The sequence below is a fragment of the Balaenoptera borealis genome, assembly GCF_965194805.1.
Source record: "Balaenoptera borealis genome assembly, chromosome: 8".
In the NCBI taxonomy this organism is placed as follows: Eukaryota; Metazoa; Chordata; class Mammalia; order Artiodactyla; family Balaenopteridae; genus Balaenoptera; species Balaenoptera borealis.
In genome coordinates, this window is record NC_138865.1 from 50,749,801 (window position 1) to 50,767,842 (window position 18,042).

General features: G+C 37.8%; 2 long non-coding RNA genes across 2 annotated transcripts in view; one reads left to right on the forward strand and one right to left on the reverse strand.

Annotated features, from left to right (window-relative positions):
• Positions 1 to 18,042, forward strand: part of LOC309632784 — an 807,477-nt gene that overhangs the window by 518,937 nt on the left and 270,498 nt on the right. The window lies entirely within an intron of this gene.
• The window catches only part of LOC309632781, a 119,204-nt gene continuing 102,720 nt past the window's right edge, over positions 1,559 to 18,042 (reverse strand). Inside the window, exon 2 of the long non-coding RNA XR_014247069.1 lies at positions 1,559 to 17,986. This is a non-coding gene — a long non-coding RNA (uncharacterized lncRNA). The remainder of the gene's footprint in view (positions 17,987 to 18,042) is intronic.

Here is an 18,042-nt window from a genome sequence, read left to right on the forward strand (position 1 = left end):
AATATAGTAGTGTGTATATGTCAATCCCAAACTCCCAATTTATCCCTCACGCCACCTTACCTCTTTGATAACCATAAGTTTGTCTTCTAAGTCTGTGAGTCTGTTCCTGTTTTGTAAATAAGTTCATTTGTATCATTTTTTTTCGATTCTGCATGTAAGTGATATCATATGATATTTGTCTTTGTCTGACTTAATTCACTTAGTATGAAAATCTCTAGGTCCATCCATGTTGTTGCAAATGGCATTATTTCATTCTTTTTAATGGCTGAGTAATATTCCATTGTATATATGTACTACATCTTCTTTTATCCATTCCTCTGTTGATGGACATTTAGGTTGCTTCCATGTCTTGGCTATTGTAAACAGTGCTGCAGTAAACATTGGGGTGCATGTATCCTTTCAAACCATGTTTTTCTCCAGATATATGCAAAAGACACATTACAATGTTTTGTTAGTTTCTGCTGTACAGTGAAGTGAATCAGCTATATGTATACCTATATCCCCTCCCTCTTGGACCTCCCTCCCCCCTGCCCCCATCCCACCCATCTAGGTCGTCACAGAGCACTGAGCTGAGCTCCCTGTGCTATACAGCAGGTTGCCACTAGCTATCCATTTTACACATGGTAGTGTACTTTATGTCAAACCTAATCTCCCAGTTCATCCCACCCTTCCCTTCCCCCCGGTGTGCACATGTCCATTCTCTATGTCTATGTCTCTGTCTCTACATCTGCCCTACAGATAGGTTCATGTGTACCATTTTTCTAGATTCCACATATATGCATTAATATACAATATTTGTTTTTCTCTTTCTGGCTTCACTCTGTATGACAGACTCTAGGTCCATCCCATCTCTACAAATGACCCAAATTTGTTCCTTTTTATAGCTGAGTAATATTCCTTTGTATGTATGTACCACATCTTCTTTATCCATTCATCTATCGTTTGACATTTAGGTTATTTCCATGTCCTGGCTATTGTAAATAGTGCTGCAATGAACACTGGGATACATGTGTCCTTTTGAATTATGGTTTTCTCAGGGTATATGCCCAGTAGTGGGATTACTGGGTCACATGGTAGTTTTATTTTTAGTTTTTTAAGGAACCTCCATACTGTTCTCCATAGTGGCTGTACAAATTTACATTCCCACCAACAGTGCATGAGGGTTCCCTTTTCTCCACACCCTCTCCAGCATTTATTTTTTGTAGATTTTTTGATGATGGCCATTCTGACTGGTGTGAGGTGAAATCTCATTGTAGTTTTGATTTGCATTTCTTTAATAATTAGCAATGTTGTGCATCTTTTTATGTGCTTTTTGACCATCTGTATGTCTTCTTTGGAGAAATGTCTGTTTAGGTCTTCTGCCCAGTCTTTGATTGGGTTGTTTGTTTTTTGGATATTGTGCTGCATGAACTGTGTTTGTAGATTTTGGAGGTTAATCCCTTGTCAGTTGCATCATTTGCAAATATTTTCTCCCGTTCTGTAGGTTACCTTTTCATTTTGTCTGTGGTTTCCTTTAATGTGAGAAAGCTTTTGAGTTTAATTAGGTCCCATTTCTTTATTTTTGTTTTTATTTGTTACTCTAGGAGACGGCTCGGAAAATTGCTGTGATTTATGTCAAGGAGTGTTCTGCCTATGCTTTCCTCTAAGAGTTTTATAGAATCAGGTCTTACATATAGGTCTTTAATCCATTTTGAGTTTATTTTTGTGTACGGTGTTAGGGAGTGTTCTAATTTCATTCCTTCACATGTAACTGTCCAGTTTTCCCAGCACCACTTATTGAAGTGACTGTCTTTTCTCCATTGTATATCCTTGCCTCCTTTGTTATAGATTACTTGACCATAGGTGCATAGGTTCATTTCTGGGCTTTCTGTCCTGTTCCATTAAACTATATTTCTGTTTTTGTGCCAGTACCATACTGTCTTGATTACTGTAGCTTTATAATATATTCTGAAGTCAGGGAGCCCGATTCTTCCAGCTGTGTTTTCCTTTCTCAAGATTGCTTTGGCTATTCATAGTCTTTTGTGTTTCCATACAAATTTGAAAATTTTTTGTTCTAGTTCTCTGAAAAATGTCATTGGTAATTTGATAGGGATTGCATTGATTCTGTAGCTTGCCTTGGGTAGTATAGTCGTTTTGACAATATTGATTCTTCCAATCCAAGAACATGGTATATCTTTCCATCTGTGTCATCTTTTATTTCTTTCATCAATGTCTTATATTTTTTGGAGTACAGGTCTTTTGCCTCCTTAGGTAGATTTATTCCTATGTATTTTATTCTTTTTGATGCAATGATAAATGGGAATGTTTCTTTAATTATTCTTTATGATCTTTTGTTGTTAGTGTATAGGAATGCAAGAGATTTCTGTGTATTAATTTTGTGTCCTGCAACTACCAAATTGATTGATGAGCTCTAGTAATTTTCTGGTAGCATCTTTAGGATTTTCTATGTATAGTATCATGTCATCTACAAACAGTGACAGTTTTACTTCTTCTTTTCCAATTTGGATTCCTTTTATTTCTTTTTCTTCTCTAATTGCCATGGCTAGGACTTCCAAAACTATGTTGAATATTAGTGGTGAGAGTGGACACCCTTGTCTTGTTCCTGATCTTAGAGGAAATGCTTTCAGTTTTTCACCATTGAGAATGATGTTTGCTGTGGGTTTGTCATATATGGCCCTTATTATGTTGAGGGAGGTTCCCTCTATGCATACTTTTTGGAGAGTTTTTTAAAAAATCATAAATGGGTGTTGAATTTTGTCAAAAGCTTTTTCTGCGTCTATTGAGATGATCATATGGTTTTTATTCTTCAATTTGTCAATGTGGTGTGTCACACTGATTGACTTGCAGACATTGAAAAAATCCTTGCATCCCTGGGATAAATCCCACTTGATCATGGTGAATGATCCTTTTAATGTGTTCCTGGATTCGGTTTCCTAGTATTTTGTTGAGGATTTTTGCGTCTATGTTCATCAGTGAAATTGGCCTGTAATTTTCCTTTTTTGTGTGATATCTTTGTCTTGTTTTGGTATCAGGGTGATGGTGGCCTCGTAGAATGAGTTTGGGAGTGTTCCTTCCTCTGCAGTTTTTTGGAAGAGTTTCATAAGGGTAGGTGTTAACTCATCTCTAAATGTTTGATAGAATTTGCCTGTGAGGCCATCTGGTCCGGGACTTTTGTTTGTTGGGAGTTTTTTAATCACAGTTTCAACTTCAGTACTTGTAATTGGTCTGTTCATTTTTTCTATTTCTTCCTTGTTCAACCTTGAGAGATTGTACCTTTCTAAGAATTTGTCCATTTCTTCTAGGTTGTCCATTTTATGGGCATATAGTTGCATGCACTAGTCTCTTATGATCTTTTGTATTTCTGAGGTGTCCATTGTAAGTTATCCTCTTTTATTTCTTATTTTATTGATTTGAGCCCTGTCCCTTTTTTCCCTGGTGAGTCTAGCTAAAGGTTTATAAATTTTGTTTATCTTTTCATAGAACTAGATTTTTGTTTCATTGATCTTTTCTATTATTTTCTTTGTCTCTATTTCATTTATTTCTGTTCTGAACTTTATGATTTCTTTCCTTCTACTAACTTTGAGTTTCATTTGTTCTTCTTTCTCTAGTTGCTTTAGGTGTAAGATTAGGTTGTTTATTTGAAATTTTCTTGTTTCCTGAGGTAAGATTGTATTGCTATAAACTTTACTCTTAGAACTTCTTTTGCTGCGTCCCATAGATTTTGGATTGTCATGCTTTCATTGTCATTTGTCTCCAGGTATTTTTTTATTTTCTCTTTGATTTCTTCAGTGATCCATTGGTTGTTTAGTAGCATATATATTTAACTTTCACATGTTTGTGTTTTTTACAGTTTTTTTCTTGTAATTGATTTCTAATCTCATAGTGTTGTGGTTGGAAAAGATGCTTGATATGATTTCAATTTTCTTAAATTTACCAAGGCTTGCTTTGTGGTCCAGCATGTGAACAATCCTGAAGAATGTTCTGTGGGCACTTCAGAAGAATGTGTATTCTGCTGCTTTTGGATGGAATGCTTTATAAATGTCAGTTAAGTCCATGTGGTCTAAAATGTCATTTAAGGCCTGTGTTTCCTTATTGATTTTATGTCTGGATGATCTGTCCATTGATGAAAGTGGAGTGTTAATGTCCCCCACTATTATTTTGTTACTGTCAATTTTCCTTTTATGGCTATTAGTATTTGCCTTATATATTGAGGTGCTCCTATGTTGGGTGCATATATATTTACAATTGTTATATCTCCTTCTTGGATTGATGCCTTGATCATTATGTAGTGTCCTTCCTTGTCTCTTGTAACAGTCTTTATTTTAAAGTCTATTTTGTCTGATACGAGTATTGCTACTCCAGCTTTCTTTTGATTTCCATTTGCATGAAATACCTTTTTTATCACCTCACTTTAAATCTGTATGTGTTCCTAGATCTGAATTGGGTCTCTTGTAGACAGCATATATACCAGACTTGTTTTTGTAGCCATTCAGCCAGTCTATGTCTTTTTGTTGGAGCATTTAATCCGTTTATGTTTAAGGTAATTATCTGTGTGTATGTTCTTTTTGCCATTTTGTTAATGCTGGACCACAAAGCAAGCCTTGGTAAATTTAAGAAAATTGAAATCATATCAATTTTGTTAATTGTTTTGGATTTGTTTTTATAGGTCTTTTTTCTTCCCTTCCCCTTTTGTTCTCTTGTAATTTGATGACTAACTTTAGTGTTGTGTTTGGATTCTTTTTCGTGTATCTATTGCAGATTTTTGGTTTGTTGTTACGATGAGGTTTTGATATAGCTGTCTGTATAGAAACAAGATTGTTTTAAGTTGCTGGTCTTTTAATATCAAATGCATTTCCAGTATCCTGCATTCGTACTCTTCTCTTCTCACAATTGCTGGTGTTGATATCATATTTGTGTGTAGATGATTTCCTACTTTTACTGTATGTTTGCCTTTACCAGTGAGCTTTTCTGTTTGTAATTTTTTTGGTCCTAGTTGTGGCTTTTTCTTTTCTGCCTAGAGAAGTTCCTTTAGCATTTGTTGCAAGTCTGGTCTGGTGGTGCTGAATTCCTCTAACTTTTCCTTGTCTGTAAAGGTTTTGATTTCTCCACTGAATCTGAATGAGAGCCTTGCTGGGTAGAGTGTTCTTGGTTGTAGGTTCTTCCCTTTCATTACTTTAAATATATCATGCCACACCTTCTGGACTGCAGAGTTTCTGCTGAGAAATCAGCTGATAACCTTATGCGAGTTCCCTTGTATATTATTTGTTGCTTTTGGTTTCCATTCCACAGGCTGCAGGATTGTAGTTCTTCTTGCTTCTGCTGTCTGCCCCCAGTTGTTGCGGCTAGCTAAGAGGCTTGTGCAGGCTTCCTGATGGGAGGACTGGTACCTGCCCACTGGTGGGTGGAGCTGGGTCTTGTCCCCCGGGTGGGCAGGACTGTGTTTAGCAAGCAGCTGTGTGCTGATGGGTGGGGCTGTGTTCCTACCCTATTGGTTGTTTGACCTGAGGCGTCCCAGCACTGGAGCCTACAGGTTCTTGGTGGGGGCCAGGTCTTGGTAAGAAAATGGTAGCCTCTAGGAGGGCTCACGCGAGTGAGTACTCCCCAGAAATGCTGCTGCCAGTGTCTTTGTCCCTGCAGTGAGCCACAGCCACCCCCCACCTTCACAGGAGGCCCTCTAATACCAGCAGGTAGGTCTGGTCCAGGTTCTCATGAGGTCACTGCTTTTTCCCTGGTTCCTGGTGTGCATGAGACCTTGTGCACACCAGGAGTAGAGTTTCTGTTTCCCTCAGTCCTGTGGAAGTCCTGCAGTCAAACCCCACTGGCCTTCAAAGCCAGATTCTCTGGGGGCTCCTCCTCCTGTTGCCAGACCCCCAGGCTGGGGAGACGGCCATGGGACTCAGAACTTTCACTCCTGTGGGAGAATTTTGTGATATAATTATCTTCTAGTTTGTGGGTCACCCACTCAGCACGTATGGGATTTGCTTTATAGCAATTGCACCCCTCCTACCATCTCACTGTGGCTTTGTCTTTGGATGTAGGATATCTTTTTTGGTAGGTTCCAGCATTTTTTTTGTTGATGGCTGTTCAGCAGTTAGTTAGTTAGTTGTGATTTTGGTGTTTTTGTAAGAAGAGCTGAGGTCACATCCTTCTAATCCTCCATCTTGTCTCCAAAACCTTGTTTATCTATTTTATTTATAGTAGTCTGTATCTTTTAATCCCAAATTTATTCCCCCCACCCCTTTCCCCTTTGGTAACCATAACTAACTTTTTTTCTATGTTGGTGAGTCGGTGGTTTCTCTTTTGTAAATAAGTTCATTTTGTAACATTTTTTTAGATTCCACATATAAGTGATACCATATTTGTCTTTCTCTGTCTTACTTTACTTAGTATGATAATCTCTACATTAAATTTATGAATATTTTGGATACATACAAAGAAAACCATACCTAGTGAATTATAATAAAACTGCCAAAGAGATCAAAGACAAACATATCTGTTAAAAATTATTCATTTAAGAATGCTAATTCCCCTCTCCCTTTCTGGAAATGATTCCTTTTTCCTTACTCCAGCTGATATCTTCTAACACATCCTGTGTCTCCTTCTCACAACCATCATTGATTGGCCAGGACTGGATACCTGCATAATCCAAGCCAGTCATAGTTCCTGTGTTCATGCTCGCAATCCCTAAGTCCAGGACTAATTACAATCAGAGCACTCTTTTAAGATTCTGGACCTTGGAATCAGAGGGTGAGTCATCCTATGAGACTTTGCGTCTGACTGGGACCATGTTCCTTTTGAGGAAGAAGTCACTCACTGTGCAAGAGGAGAAAGTACAGCTACCACATGGCTAGGAGCAGTGTGGAGAGGTGGAGAGAATGCCTTGGTGGAGAGAATGACTGGCTTTGTTTATGCCAGAGGCCCTGTCACATCTTCCTCTTCCTATTATTTGTTATTTGGTCCATTAAATCCCTCCTTGGCTTAAGTTAGTTCAGGTTGGTACTCTGTTATAATCGAAACAAATCTTACTAGTATAGACATGTGACATAGATCAAAATATATAAAATTGATAAGTGTGGAGTTACAGTGCTTCCTTGCCTCACAGCAGCCCCTTTAAAAAAACAAAACAAAACACTGAATTGAGTGTCATTTAAGATCCAGAAGCAATTTTTGAGGAATGTTGAGGGTAGTGAGTTTTGTCAGTATAAATTAAGAAAAAGTGTTACAATCTGGAATAGTACTTTATGAGAGGCACAGTACTCTGGACACCTGCCCAGCACTTTCTTCAATGCTATCCTCACTTCCACTCTACATCATCCTCTCCCTTGACTCTCTGCATCCCTGAGCCTGGGTCACAGGGCCTTCCTTACTAGTGAAAGGTGTTAACCCTGTATTCTGGCTTCAAGTACATGTGCCTGCCACATAGAAGGAACTCAGCAAATATTTGTTTTGTGATTGGTACCAAAATTCAGCACTCAATACTTAGCTGCAAGCTCTTTCCTCATTTGTAGATGATGACTTAACACATGTCTACCAACAGCTACTCCAAAATCTTTAATTCTCCTGAAATCTACATGACTCCCTACCATATTTTAATGAGCAACTTCAGAGGGTCCCTTCATTCTAACAATTTCAACCTTCATGTTTATCCCACTTCTTCTCTCCAGCACACAGGGTCTGTGTCCTTATTTTTCTCTCAAGCCAGATCCCATCTGAGCAATAGTGCTGTTATATTTATTCCCTCCCTCTCTGGCATCTTCAAACTCTCCCTCTTCACAGACTTCCAACACAACCTGCATATTTCTCCTTCACCTTGAAAGAAAATCTTAGTATGTTTTTGGTGTTTGCTCTAGATAGCATCTGATTACTTTTCCTTTACTGACACAGTTCTTGAATAAGAAGCTCAAGGATATATTGATCATCTATTTTGAAACCTTGAAATACCCTCTACCCATTTCCAAGGTAAGTCATTCTACCTCCTTACTTGATCTCTGTCTCCACCCCTGACTTTTCCTCTCTCTGTCCTCTAACTCTGAGCATTTCTGAAAATTCAGCCTGATTGATGGGCTCTTTCTCCTGCTACAAATGTTCTGTCAGCTTCCTAGATAATGTCTGTGCAAATGACTCCCAAATCATTCCTTCACCCTTGTTCTCTCACCTGAGTTCAGCTGTATTGTTTTAAATTACGGCCGAACATTGCCACGCAGCTATTCGATTTTCTTCCTTCAAATCAACACTTGCCAAACTGAGCTCCTTCTTCCATCCACACTGGGCTCAGCGTGCTGAATTCCTTTCCTTCATCAGTAACACCAACATTTCCCCTGTTAGGCAGGCTTGAAAACTCCATCATTATTGATATTCCCTATCTTTCATTACACATAGTAATCAGTCACTATGACTCGCAGAGATTGTTCTTTGAAAAGACTCTGGCAGCCATGCCTTTTTCTTTTTCCTACTCCCACGCCAATCCGTGATTTCTATTAGCTGACGCCATTACAAAACTCATAGAAAAATGTGGCATCTTCCTTTCCCCATGTTTTCCCTTCTTGATGATGGACCTGCAAGTTCATCTCTGTCTGAAGGATATTTTTAGCTCTCAGTTATTTCCAGAACCAGGATAACTGATCAATATGAATTCCAGGAATGAGCAAGTCCTTCTGTGGCTAACTGTCCCAGATTGGCTCACATCCTATATGCTCTTTATAACTTCTCACTTAGAAGATTCTCCCAAAGGGGTGGAGTATTCTAAAATCAGAATTTTAGAAAATCAAAATACCTTAAACACATTTAATAATAGCCATCATTCTCATCCTTGTTTGGGAGTCAGAAAAGTTGACTACTTACTTTTCTATATGGTCAGGAGTGCAGGGACTGTGTTTACTATTCTGTCAACACTGCAGTATATGGCTCAGAGTCTTGTAAGAATTTTAAACTTTCCGGTGAATGGATGGATGAGAGAGCTTTTAACTAACTACCTCAGTAATACATATTATTTGTAAAAATTTCATTGTTAAAAATTTTTACGACCCCTAAGAGTCAACCTTTGGGAGTTGATAGAACACATTATTTTTGCAATTTTCTGCTGAGGAATCTGACGTAAAGAGAGGTTATGAATTGCCCAAATTCATACACGTATTTGGCCACATGACTAAGCCCAGAAACTGATCTGTTTTCTGCAAACCAGTATCTGAGCACGAATTTGTGCTTTCTTGGCAGGTTGGTAAGCCAGGTTTTAAAATGAATAATATTTAGAATTGAAATCTCTAAATGTGAATTTTCTCTTTTAGAATATTCAGTAGGTTCATGAGTATCAGTAAAACATATTTTGTTTTTTAAAGTCAGTCAGTTATTTCCTTATGAAATTTGATTGTTCCTCAACTTATAACAGGAAAACAACTTACCTAAATTCAGATATTTTAGTTGCTGAAATTTTATAATATTACATTTGGAATATTGGAAATTGTAGACCTAGAAGAAATGTCTAGAAGAATCTCTCATTTTAGGACTCATTTCTCTAAGAGGGAGATATGGAAAGGGCTTGAGTGAGTACAATGTACCATTTCTTCAGGGGGACTTAAAAGGTGAGTCACTTGAATGAAATGAGTTGAGATATACTAGGCAAGTGTCTACTTCCTTAGCTGGTATTCTCTCTACACTGCACTTTATTTTACCTGTTACTTTTGTCTAGCATTTCCATATTTCCTCATTGTGGATAGTATCACCTGGGAATTACATGAATTTATATTTATTTTAGGAAAATTTGTACTTATCTCTCTGGTAATACAATCCTTTCTGTTTCCTCTCTTCTAGACATTGTTCAAAATTCCTGGTCCATGGATGTCACATAGTTATCTTGTATATTTATTTGTTGTTTATTTTATTTATTTTATTCTCCTGGTCTCCCCACCTTGACCAGAATGTAAGCTGCCTGAGATCAGGAACCTTGCTTAACCTATTCACCATAGTAGCACCTAGAGCATAGAAGGAGGACAATAGTCATTTGTCAGATGAATGAAGGATTCTTATAAAAATTTTTTCTGTCACCTCAAGTGATTTTATATTGGGAGGTAAACTTGTGTAATCAGTCAGTCTATCAAATTGATTCAATTTCTTCTCTGCTTTATAAGTAGGATTTTGAACTCTCAACAAACTGAACATAGAGAGAATGTACCTTAACATAATAAAGGCCATATATGCAAACCCTCAGCTAACATCATAATGATGAAAAGCTTCTCTAAGATCAGGAACAAGGATGCCCACTTTCACCACTTTTATATAACATAGTAATGGAAATTCTAGTCAGAGCAATTAGGCCAGAAAAAGAAATAAAAAGCATCCAAATTGGAAAAGAAGTAAAACTGTCTCTATTTGCAGATGATACCATGTTTTTTATATATAGAAAACCTTAAAAACTCCACCCCAAAACTGTTAGATCTAATAAATGAATTCAGTGAAATTGTAGGTTACAAAATCAATGTTTTAAAAATCAGTTATATTTCTGTATAGTAACAATGAACTATCAGAGAGAGAAAATAAGAAAACAATCCCAAATGCAATAGCATCAAGAAAAATAAAATTAGGAATAAATTTAACCAAGGAGGTAAAATATCTGTACACAGAAAACTATAAGACATTGATGAAAGAAATTGAAGACACAGATAAATGGAAAGATAATCTGTGCTCATGGATTGGAAGAATTAATATTGTTAAAATGTCCATACTAGCCAAAGTGATGGCACTTTTCACAGAATTAGCAAAAGAAACCATCAACAAAATGAAAAGGCAGCCAATGAAAATGGAGAAAATATTTGCAAATCATGTGTCTGATAAGGGGTTAATATCCAAAATTTATAAAGAACTCATACAACTCAACAGCAAACACACAATCGGATTAAAAAATGGGCAGAGAATATGAATAGACATTTTTCCAACGAAGATATACAAATGGCCAATAGGTACATGAAAAGATGCTCGATATCACTAATCATCAGGGAAATGCAAATCAAAACCACAATGAGGTATCACCTCACACCAGTCAGAATGGCCATCACTAAAAAGTCTACAAATAACAAATGCTGAAGAGGGTGTGGAGAAAAGGGAACCCTCCTACACCATTGGTGGGAATATAAATTGGTGCAGCCACTATGGAGAACAATATGGAGGTTTCTTAAAAAACTAAAAATAGAGTTGCCATATGATCCAGCAATCCCACTCCTGGGCATATATCTGGAAAAGATGAAAACTCTAATTTGAAAAGATACGTGCACCCCAGTGTTCACAGCAGCACTATTTACAATAGCCAAGACATGGAAGCAACCTAAATGTCCATCAACAGAGGAATGGATAAAGAAGATGTGGTGTGTACACACACACACGCACACACACAAACACACAATAGAATACTACTCAGCCATAAAAAAGAATGAAATAATGCCAGTTGCAGAAACATGGATGGACTTAGAGATTATAATACAAAGTGAAGTAAGGCAGAAAAAGAAAGACAGATACCATAGGATATCACTTATATGTGGAATCTCAAGTATGACACAAATTTATTTACAAAACATAAACAGACTCACAGACGTAGAAAACAAACTTACGGTTACCAAAGGGGAAAGGGGTGGGGGAGGGATAAATTAGGAGTTTGAGAGTAAGCATATACAAACTACTATATATATAAAATAGATAAACAACAAGGTCCTACTGTATAGCACAGGGAACTACTGATATATTCAGAATCCTATAATAAACCCTAATGGAAAAGAATATGAAAAAGAATATATCTGAATCACTGCTGTACACCAGAAACTAACACAACATTGTAAATCAACTATACTTCAATAAAAAAATATTTTTTAAAGACAAGAGATAACAAGTATTGGTGAGGCTGTGGAGAAAATGGAACCCTTTTGCACTGTTAGTGTGAATGTAAATTGGTGCAGCCACTATGGAAAACAGTATGGACGGTCCTCAGGAAATTAAAACTAGAACTACCATATTATCCATCAATCCCTCTTCTGGGTATCTATCCAAAGGAAATGAAAAACAGGATTTTGAAGAGTTATTAGCACCCCTATGTTTATTGCAGTATTATTAACAATAGCTAAAATACGGAAACAAGCTAAGTGTCTGCCAGTGGATGAATGGATAAAGAAGATGTGGTGTATACATACAATGGAATATTATTCAGTCATGAGAGAAGGACATTATGCCATTTGTGACAACATGGATAGACCTTATGGGCATTATGCTAAGTGAAATAAGTCAGGGAGAGAAAGACAAGTACTGTCTGATATCACTTATATGTAGAAGCTGAAAAGGCCAAACTTACAGAAACAGAGACTAGAACGGTGGTTACCAGTGGCTGGCAGTGGGGGCAAAGGGTCTCGAGCTGTTGGTCGAAGTGTATACGTTTCCAGTTATAAAATGAATAAGTTCTGGGATCTGATGTACAGCATTGTGATTGTAGTATAACTGAAAGTTGGTAGGAGAGTAGATCTTAAATATTCTCACTACCAAAAAATGGAATGACAATTAGGTGATGTGATGCAGGTGTTAGCTAATGCAGTGGTGGTAATTATTTTGCAATATAGAAGTTTATCAAATCAATACATTGTACACCTGAAACTTACACAGTGTTATATATGTCAGTTATGTCTCAATAAAGCTGGAAAAATATGTAGAACCTTGGTAATATTGGTAGTCACTTAGACATATTAATAGATGTTACAGAGAACACTGTTGTTCCAAATAAATGGTACAGAGCATCTGAATGTACCTGAAACTTTTGCTAATATCTAATGGAGTATGCTATGTAAAAAGATGCCTAAAGCCCGGAGGAATAAAAGACACACAGTTCTGGAAAGGAAGTACCATCTCACTTGCATAATATCTTCTCATTCCTTCTGAAAAGTGCCCCTGCTCTCCAGTCATTGGATGTGGGATATTATGGTAGTGAGGGCCGCTATTGGGAGGATATCATGAGAGTGTTCCAAGTATGAGAAGGGTTTGCTTTTTTTTTTGGTCTTTAAATGCCTATGTCCAAATACCCTCCTCTGGGCTGAGCTTTGGCCTTTGTCTCGCCAGATTCTGTGATCCTGGCAGGCACTGTGATGCCCCTATATTTTCCTAAAGCTTTATGAGCCCGCCAGGTCTCTGTCCTTACCTCTGTTACCTTAGTCCCCAGGGAGGCCAAGGCAGTATTTTGTTTTGATTTTTGGTAGTGGAATGGAGGAGGTTCTTATAACATCTAATCTTCACAACAACCCTGACCCAGTAGGTATTTTTAAGACATTAAGGGAACAGACTCGGGTTACACAACTTAGCCAAGGTCTTGCCACGAATAGGTGGCAGAACCAGCATTTGAACCTCAATTTTCAGATACCAAAGCTTAGATACACTGTTATGTAGCAGCATTCAGCAGCGTTCCTTATTGCAGAGATGAGGAGTCCACTATTTCTAATCTATTATTAATTAGCTTAAATTGTTGGAAAGCTATTTCAGATACTGAACCAAAATCTGTTTATGTCTATATAAAATTGCCCTGTGGGAGCAGCACAGAATGTCCAGCTTTCCTTTTCCCGACAATCACTTTCAAATACCTGAGTAAAACTGTCCACTGTGATAGTTAGGGATGGATTCATAAATAGGTGGCACCTTGGTGCAAACGAGAGAAACAGACATTCTAGGTAATCAAATGTGATGATAATAGAATGATTTGCTGAGCGCCTGTTGTGTCCAGCACTGCGCTAGTCACTTTCTTTGCATCATCTCACGCATCAAGTAATTCTCATGACTGTGCAGTGGGGGAAATGATGTTCTCATTTTCTAGATGTAAAAAAAAAAAAACAACCCACAAGAGATGTGAAGTGAACCAGTTCACCCAGGTATTGACAGAGATTTGAAACCAGACTTCCGTGATTCCAAAGCATATGTTTTCTGCACTAGCCTAGGCTTCATCTTGGATGCATAAATTATTACAGTATAAACCGTTGATCAGTCTGAATTCAATGGAGTACAAACCAAAAGGCCATATTGTTTTTCAGTCACTATCTTAAATATGCAGTGCCAATTTACTCTATTTTTGTCCTCTATTAACATTTTAAGAAGATTCCATTGCTTTTTAGGCCTTTTTAGGTAAGACAGAGCCCAGCTAGTTTAAGTCTAAAAGCTCAGTCTCATTTCTTTCCCTCTCTCCATTTCAGACCCAAGAACCTAAGCCCATGTGACCTGTAGTGAAGAAGAGCATGTTCTACTTATTTAATCTTTTTTCCCTTTTCCCTTTTTTCTTTTTCACAGGCATTTAAAGTAGTGAACAGGGAAAGAGTGAAGGTCAAGTGACTCTTAACGGATGCTGTTATAATCCTTTCCTGACTGTTGCTAGTTCTTCAGGTAACTCTGATCCACTACTGATGCTGTCTGTAAAGCTGGCATCTACCATTGGGCTAGAGTTAGGAAAATGAAGGAAAAAGGGGAGGCAAGTTAAGGTGTGGATGCCAGGAAAGATGACATTTATGGAATTGGGAAAACTGGAAGAAAGGGAGCTTGTTCAGGGTAGGCATAACCCAACAGGCCTGATAGAAGCTCTTACATGATGATTTAAAATGGAAAGACAGCTTTTGCTTTGTGGAACTGGTGTGTTCCAGCTATTGGTTCTAAAATGAACTCAATTTTCCTTCTTAAATGCTATTATAGAATCAAGGATGTATCCCCACAAGGAAAAAAGAAAATCCTCAAAAGACTCAATTAAAAACTTTTGGTGAAGATATAGTTGAAAGGGTGGCCAGCTTCCTAGGTCCTGTGGGATTGTTGTCCTACTTACTGGTTCACTTCTCCTTTGCTGTGGTTTTTTGACTCCTTGGTCTCCCCTAGGCTGTCAGGCCCACTCTTGCTCCCTTTGGGATAGAATGTTCGTGCATGTCTATTATTGGAGAAATGAATGCACAGTCCTAAAACACTGGGAGTTTTCTGGCTGTCTATGGAAGATGTCACATATTTGCATTCAGGTTTTACACACTTACTCCACTGCCATTTCTTACCTTTGGAACATTTCTATAAATAAGGCAACCTACTCAGAGCGTCCATGAGGGATAACTGTGACCTGTATGTCTTTATCTTTACAAGAACAAAAATCCTCCAAAAAATTGTCTATAGACATGGCATCTTATATTTTATCAGACTCTTAGTTGCCCTATAGATTTGGCATTCTCTGTGTCTATATAAAATCTATCGGTCTGTCTGTTAAGAGGAAGTTCTCTTTGAAACCAGTTATCAGAAAACTCAATTGGGCAAATGTTATGTCCCTAACTCTGTCCCCTGGGTGATGGGATCTTGGGTACCATGGGAAGTTACTGAGGTTTGGAAGGAGAGAATGCACAGAAGAAACCAGGAGACTGAAGAACTTAGGGACACCATGGGAAAGAGAAGAGGCATAAGGAGGGAGGAGAGGGATACTGGCAAAGATGAAATATTCTTGCACTGGTTTCTGTGTGGGAAACCTATACTACCAATCCCGTTGAAAAGACTGGGTCAATAGAGTCACCTCTTGAACTCTCAATTTATAGTACCAACACTTTCTCTAACTTTGTTACAGATGAAGGAAGAAGTCATGTTGATACAAAACACTGTTACAGCTCTTTTTGAAAAGAAGAAAGATTTTTCTCAAATGCTTCCCTTCTCATTTATTGTCACTACCATTTTCCCCCAGACTACTCTCATTCTCGGCCCACGTAAGAAATCAGAAGATAATTTAAAATTAAATGATGATGGCTCAGAGCTTAATGCATTTAGAAAAAGAGAGGAAAGAAAATCACCACATCTTGACAGGACTGAGAGTGATTGTGGGAAGCTCGCCAAGGAGGCCCAGAAAAGCTGTTGGCAAGTGGGCCCATGGTACTTCGTGTGACCCCAGAGGACCCCCAAGGCATTATCCTTCCTCAGGCCATGGGATAGTGACTGAGGTCATGGAAACCTAGGGGAGAGAGTTGAGAAAGAATGGAAAGAAGGTTCAGAGAGAGATTTTTATGAGTTTTGAAAATTAGGTTGAATCCTTGATTGACTAATTACTATTTTGTAATATAATCCTTCTAAGAATTTCTTTCTGTACCCATAAAAATATCTTCATACAATGTCTGTGAGAAATAAATTATTTATATGTATATACACATATATATGTGTGTATATATGTATCTATATACCCACACACATGTATAATTTCTAATCAGCACAGGAGTCAACATATAAAAAGTTCCTTATAAATAGTGATGGTATTAAACTATTCTTATTATAGGGTATAAAGCCAGCTCTTTAGTTTATCTTTACTTCCACTTGCCCCTATGTGATGATGTACAAATCACTGAAAAGGGCCTTCTATTTTCTTTCAAGATTCTCTGTTAGAAGTAAAAAGAACATAGGTGTCAGAATCTCACAAATCAGAATTAAAATTTGTGCCCTGCCACTTATGAGCCATAGAACCTGGGACAAGTTACCTTGCTGGTCTCAGAGTTCACATCTGGATAATGGCATTATTTATTATTTCACAGTGTGGCTGGGAAATTTAATGAAGGGAAAAATATGTAACAGTGCTGAGCATATTGCCTGGTAGATAACATATACTAAATCAGAGGTTGGTAAAGTTTTTCTCTCAAGGGCCAGATCATAAATATTTTAGGCTTTGCTGGCCTAACTACTCAAGTTAGTCATCATAGCGTGAAAGCAGCCAGATGCAATGTGTAAGGGAATAAGCATAGCTGTGTAACAATAAAACTTTATTTAAAAAGACAAGTGGGCTAGTTTTGGCCTGTGATCTGCAGTTTGCAAATCCCAGCATTTAACCAATATTAGTTTCTACCCCTTTCCCCAATCTATCTTCTCTGAAATTTAGGTTTTTCGTGTATATAATGTTGAAAATAGCACCTACCTAAAGTTTAATTTATTTATTGAGCATCTGTTGTGTACAAAGGACTGAGTCAAGTGGAATGAACAACAGAGTGAATAAAATTTCCTTCTACCCTTGAGGGGCTTAAAGGGTAACAGAAGGTGATTAACTCATCTAAGCTTGGTTTTCTTAGCCAGAAATTGGTTTAAGAGTATTTACTTCTTTGAGTTGTTGGAGGATGAAATAAAGCATCATATTTAAGTGTAGATGCAGTACGAAACATTATGGAGAAATGGTATTGGACTTAACTTTTCTTTTCTATGAAGAACTGTAAAACTGGGCAAAATGTATGAAGAAACTGTTTTTAGACGTTGGACAACAGAAAGCACAGGTCTGTGATGCCTGAGGTAAGGAAAATACCATATTTCATTCCAGTTTTCTGCCAGCGACCACTATCCAAACTTCATCCCAGAGAAGTGGAGCCCAATTTTTAAAAAGTTGAGCCCAGTTTTTTAAAAAGCATTTTTGTTTCTTTTTAAAGCAGTGGTTTCACTGGGTAGAGACAAGAGAGGTTAGAGTTTGGGGCTGCTGATGTAGCTGGAAGTTACAGATCAGGTAACTGAATAAAAGACAGATGCACAGATAAGATGGCCTCAGAAATCTGCATAGGAGTCCCCTTGAGTTTTGGGGTGAATAGAAAGCTGTGTATGCACAGATCAAGATTCAGTGAGTGTAGGTAGTGGATACTTATTGGGTAACTGTGAACTGAACAGAATCTTGGAGGTTGCACAGGACAATGGAGTTATATTCATGTAAAGTAGAGGGACCTCAGAAACACCCAGGATATTCAAATGAGACCCTAGAAAAGTTACAATTTAAGAGTAGGGCTGGGGGCAGGGGGGTCAAGACGGCTGAGTAGGAGGATGTGGAGCTCACCTCCCCTCACAAACACATCAAAAATACATCTACAGGGTGGGAGGGAGGGAGACGCAAGAGGGAAGAGATACGGGGATATATGTATATGTATAGCTGATTCACTAAGTTACAAAGCAGAAACTAACACACCACTGTAAAGCAATTATACTCCAATAAAGATGTTAAAAAAAAAAAAATCTACATATGGAACAATTCTCACAGAAAACCAAGTGGAAACTGGCAGAAGATGACCA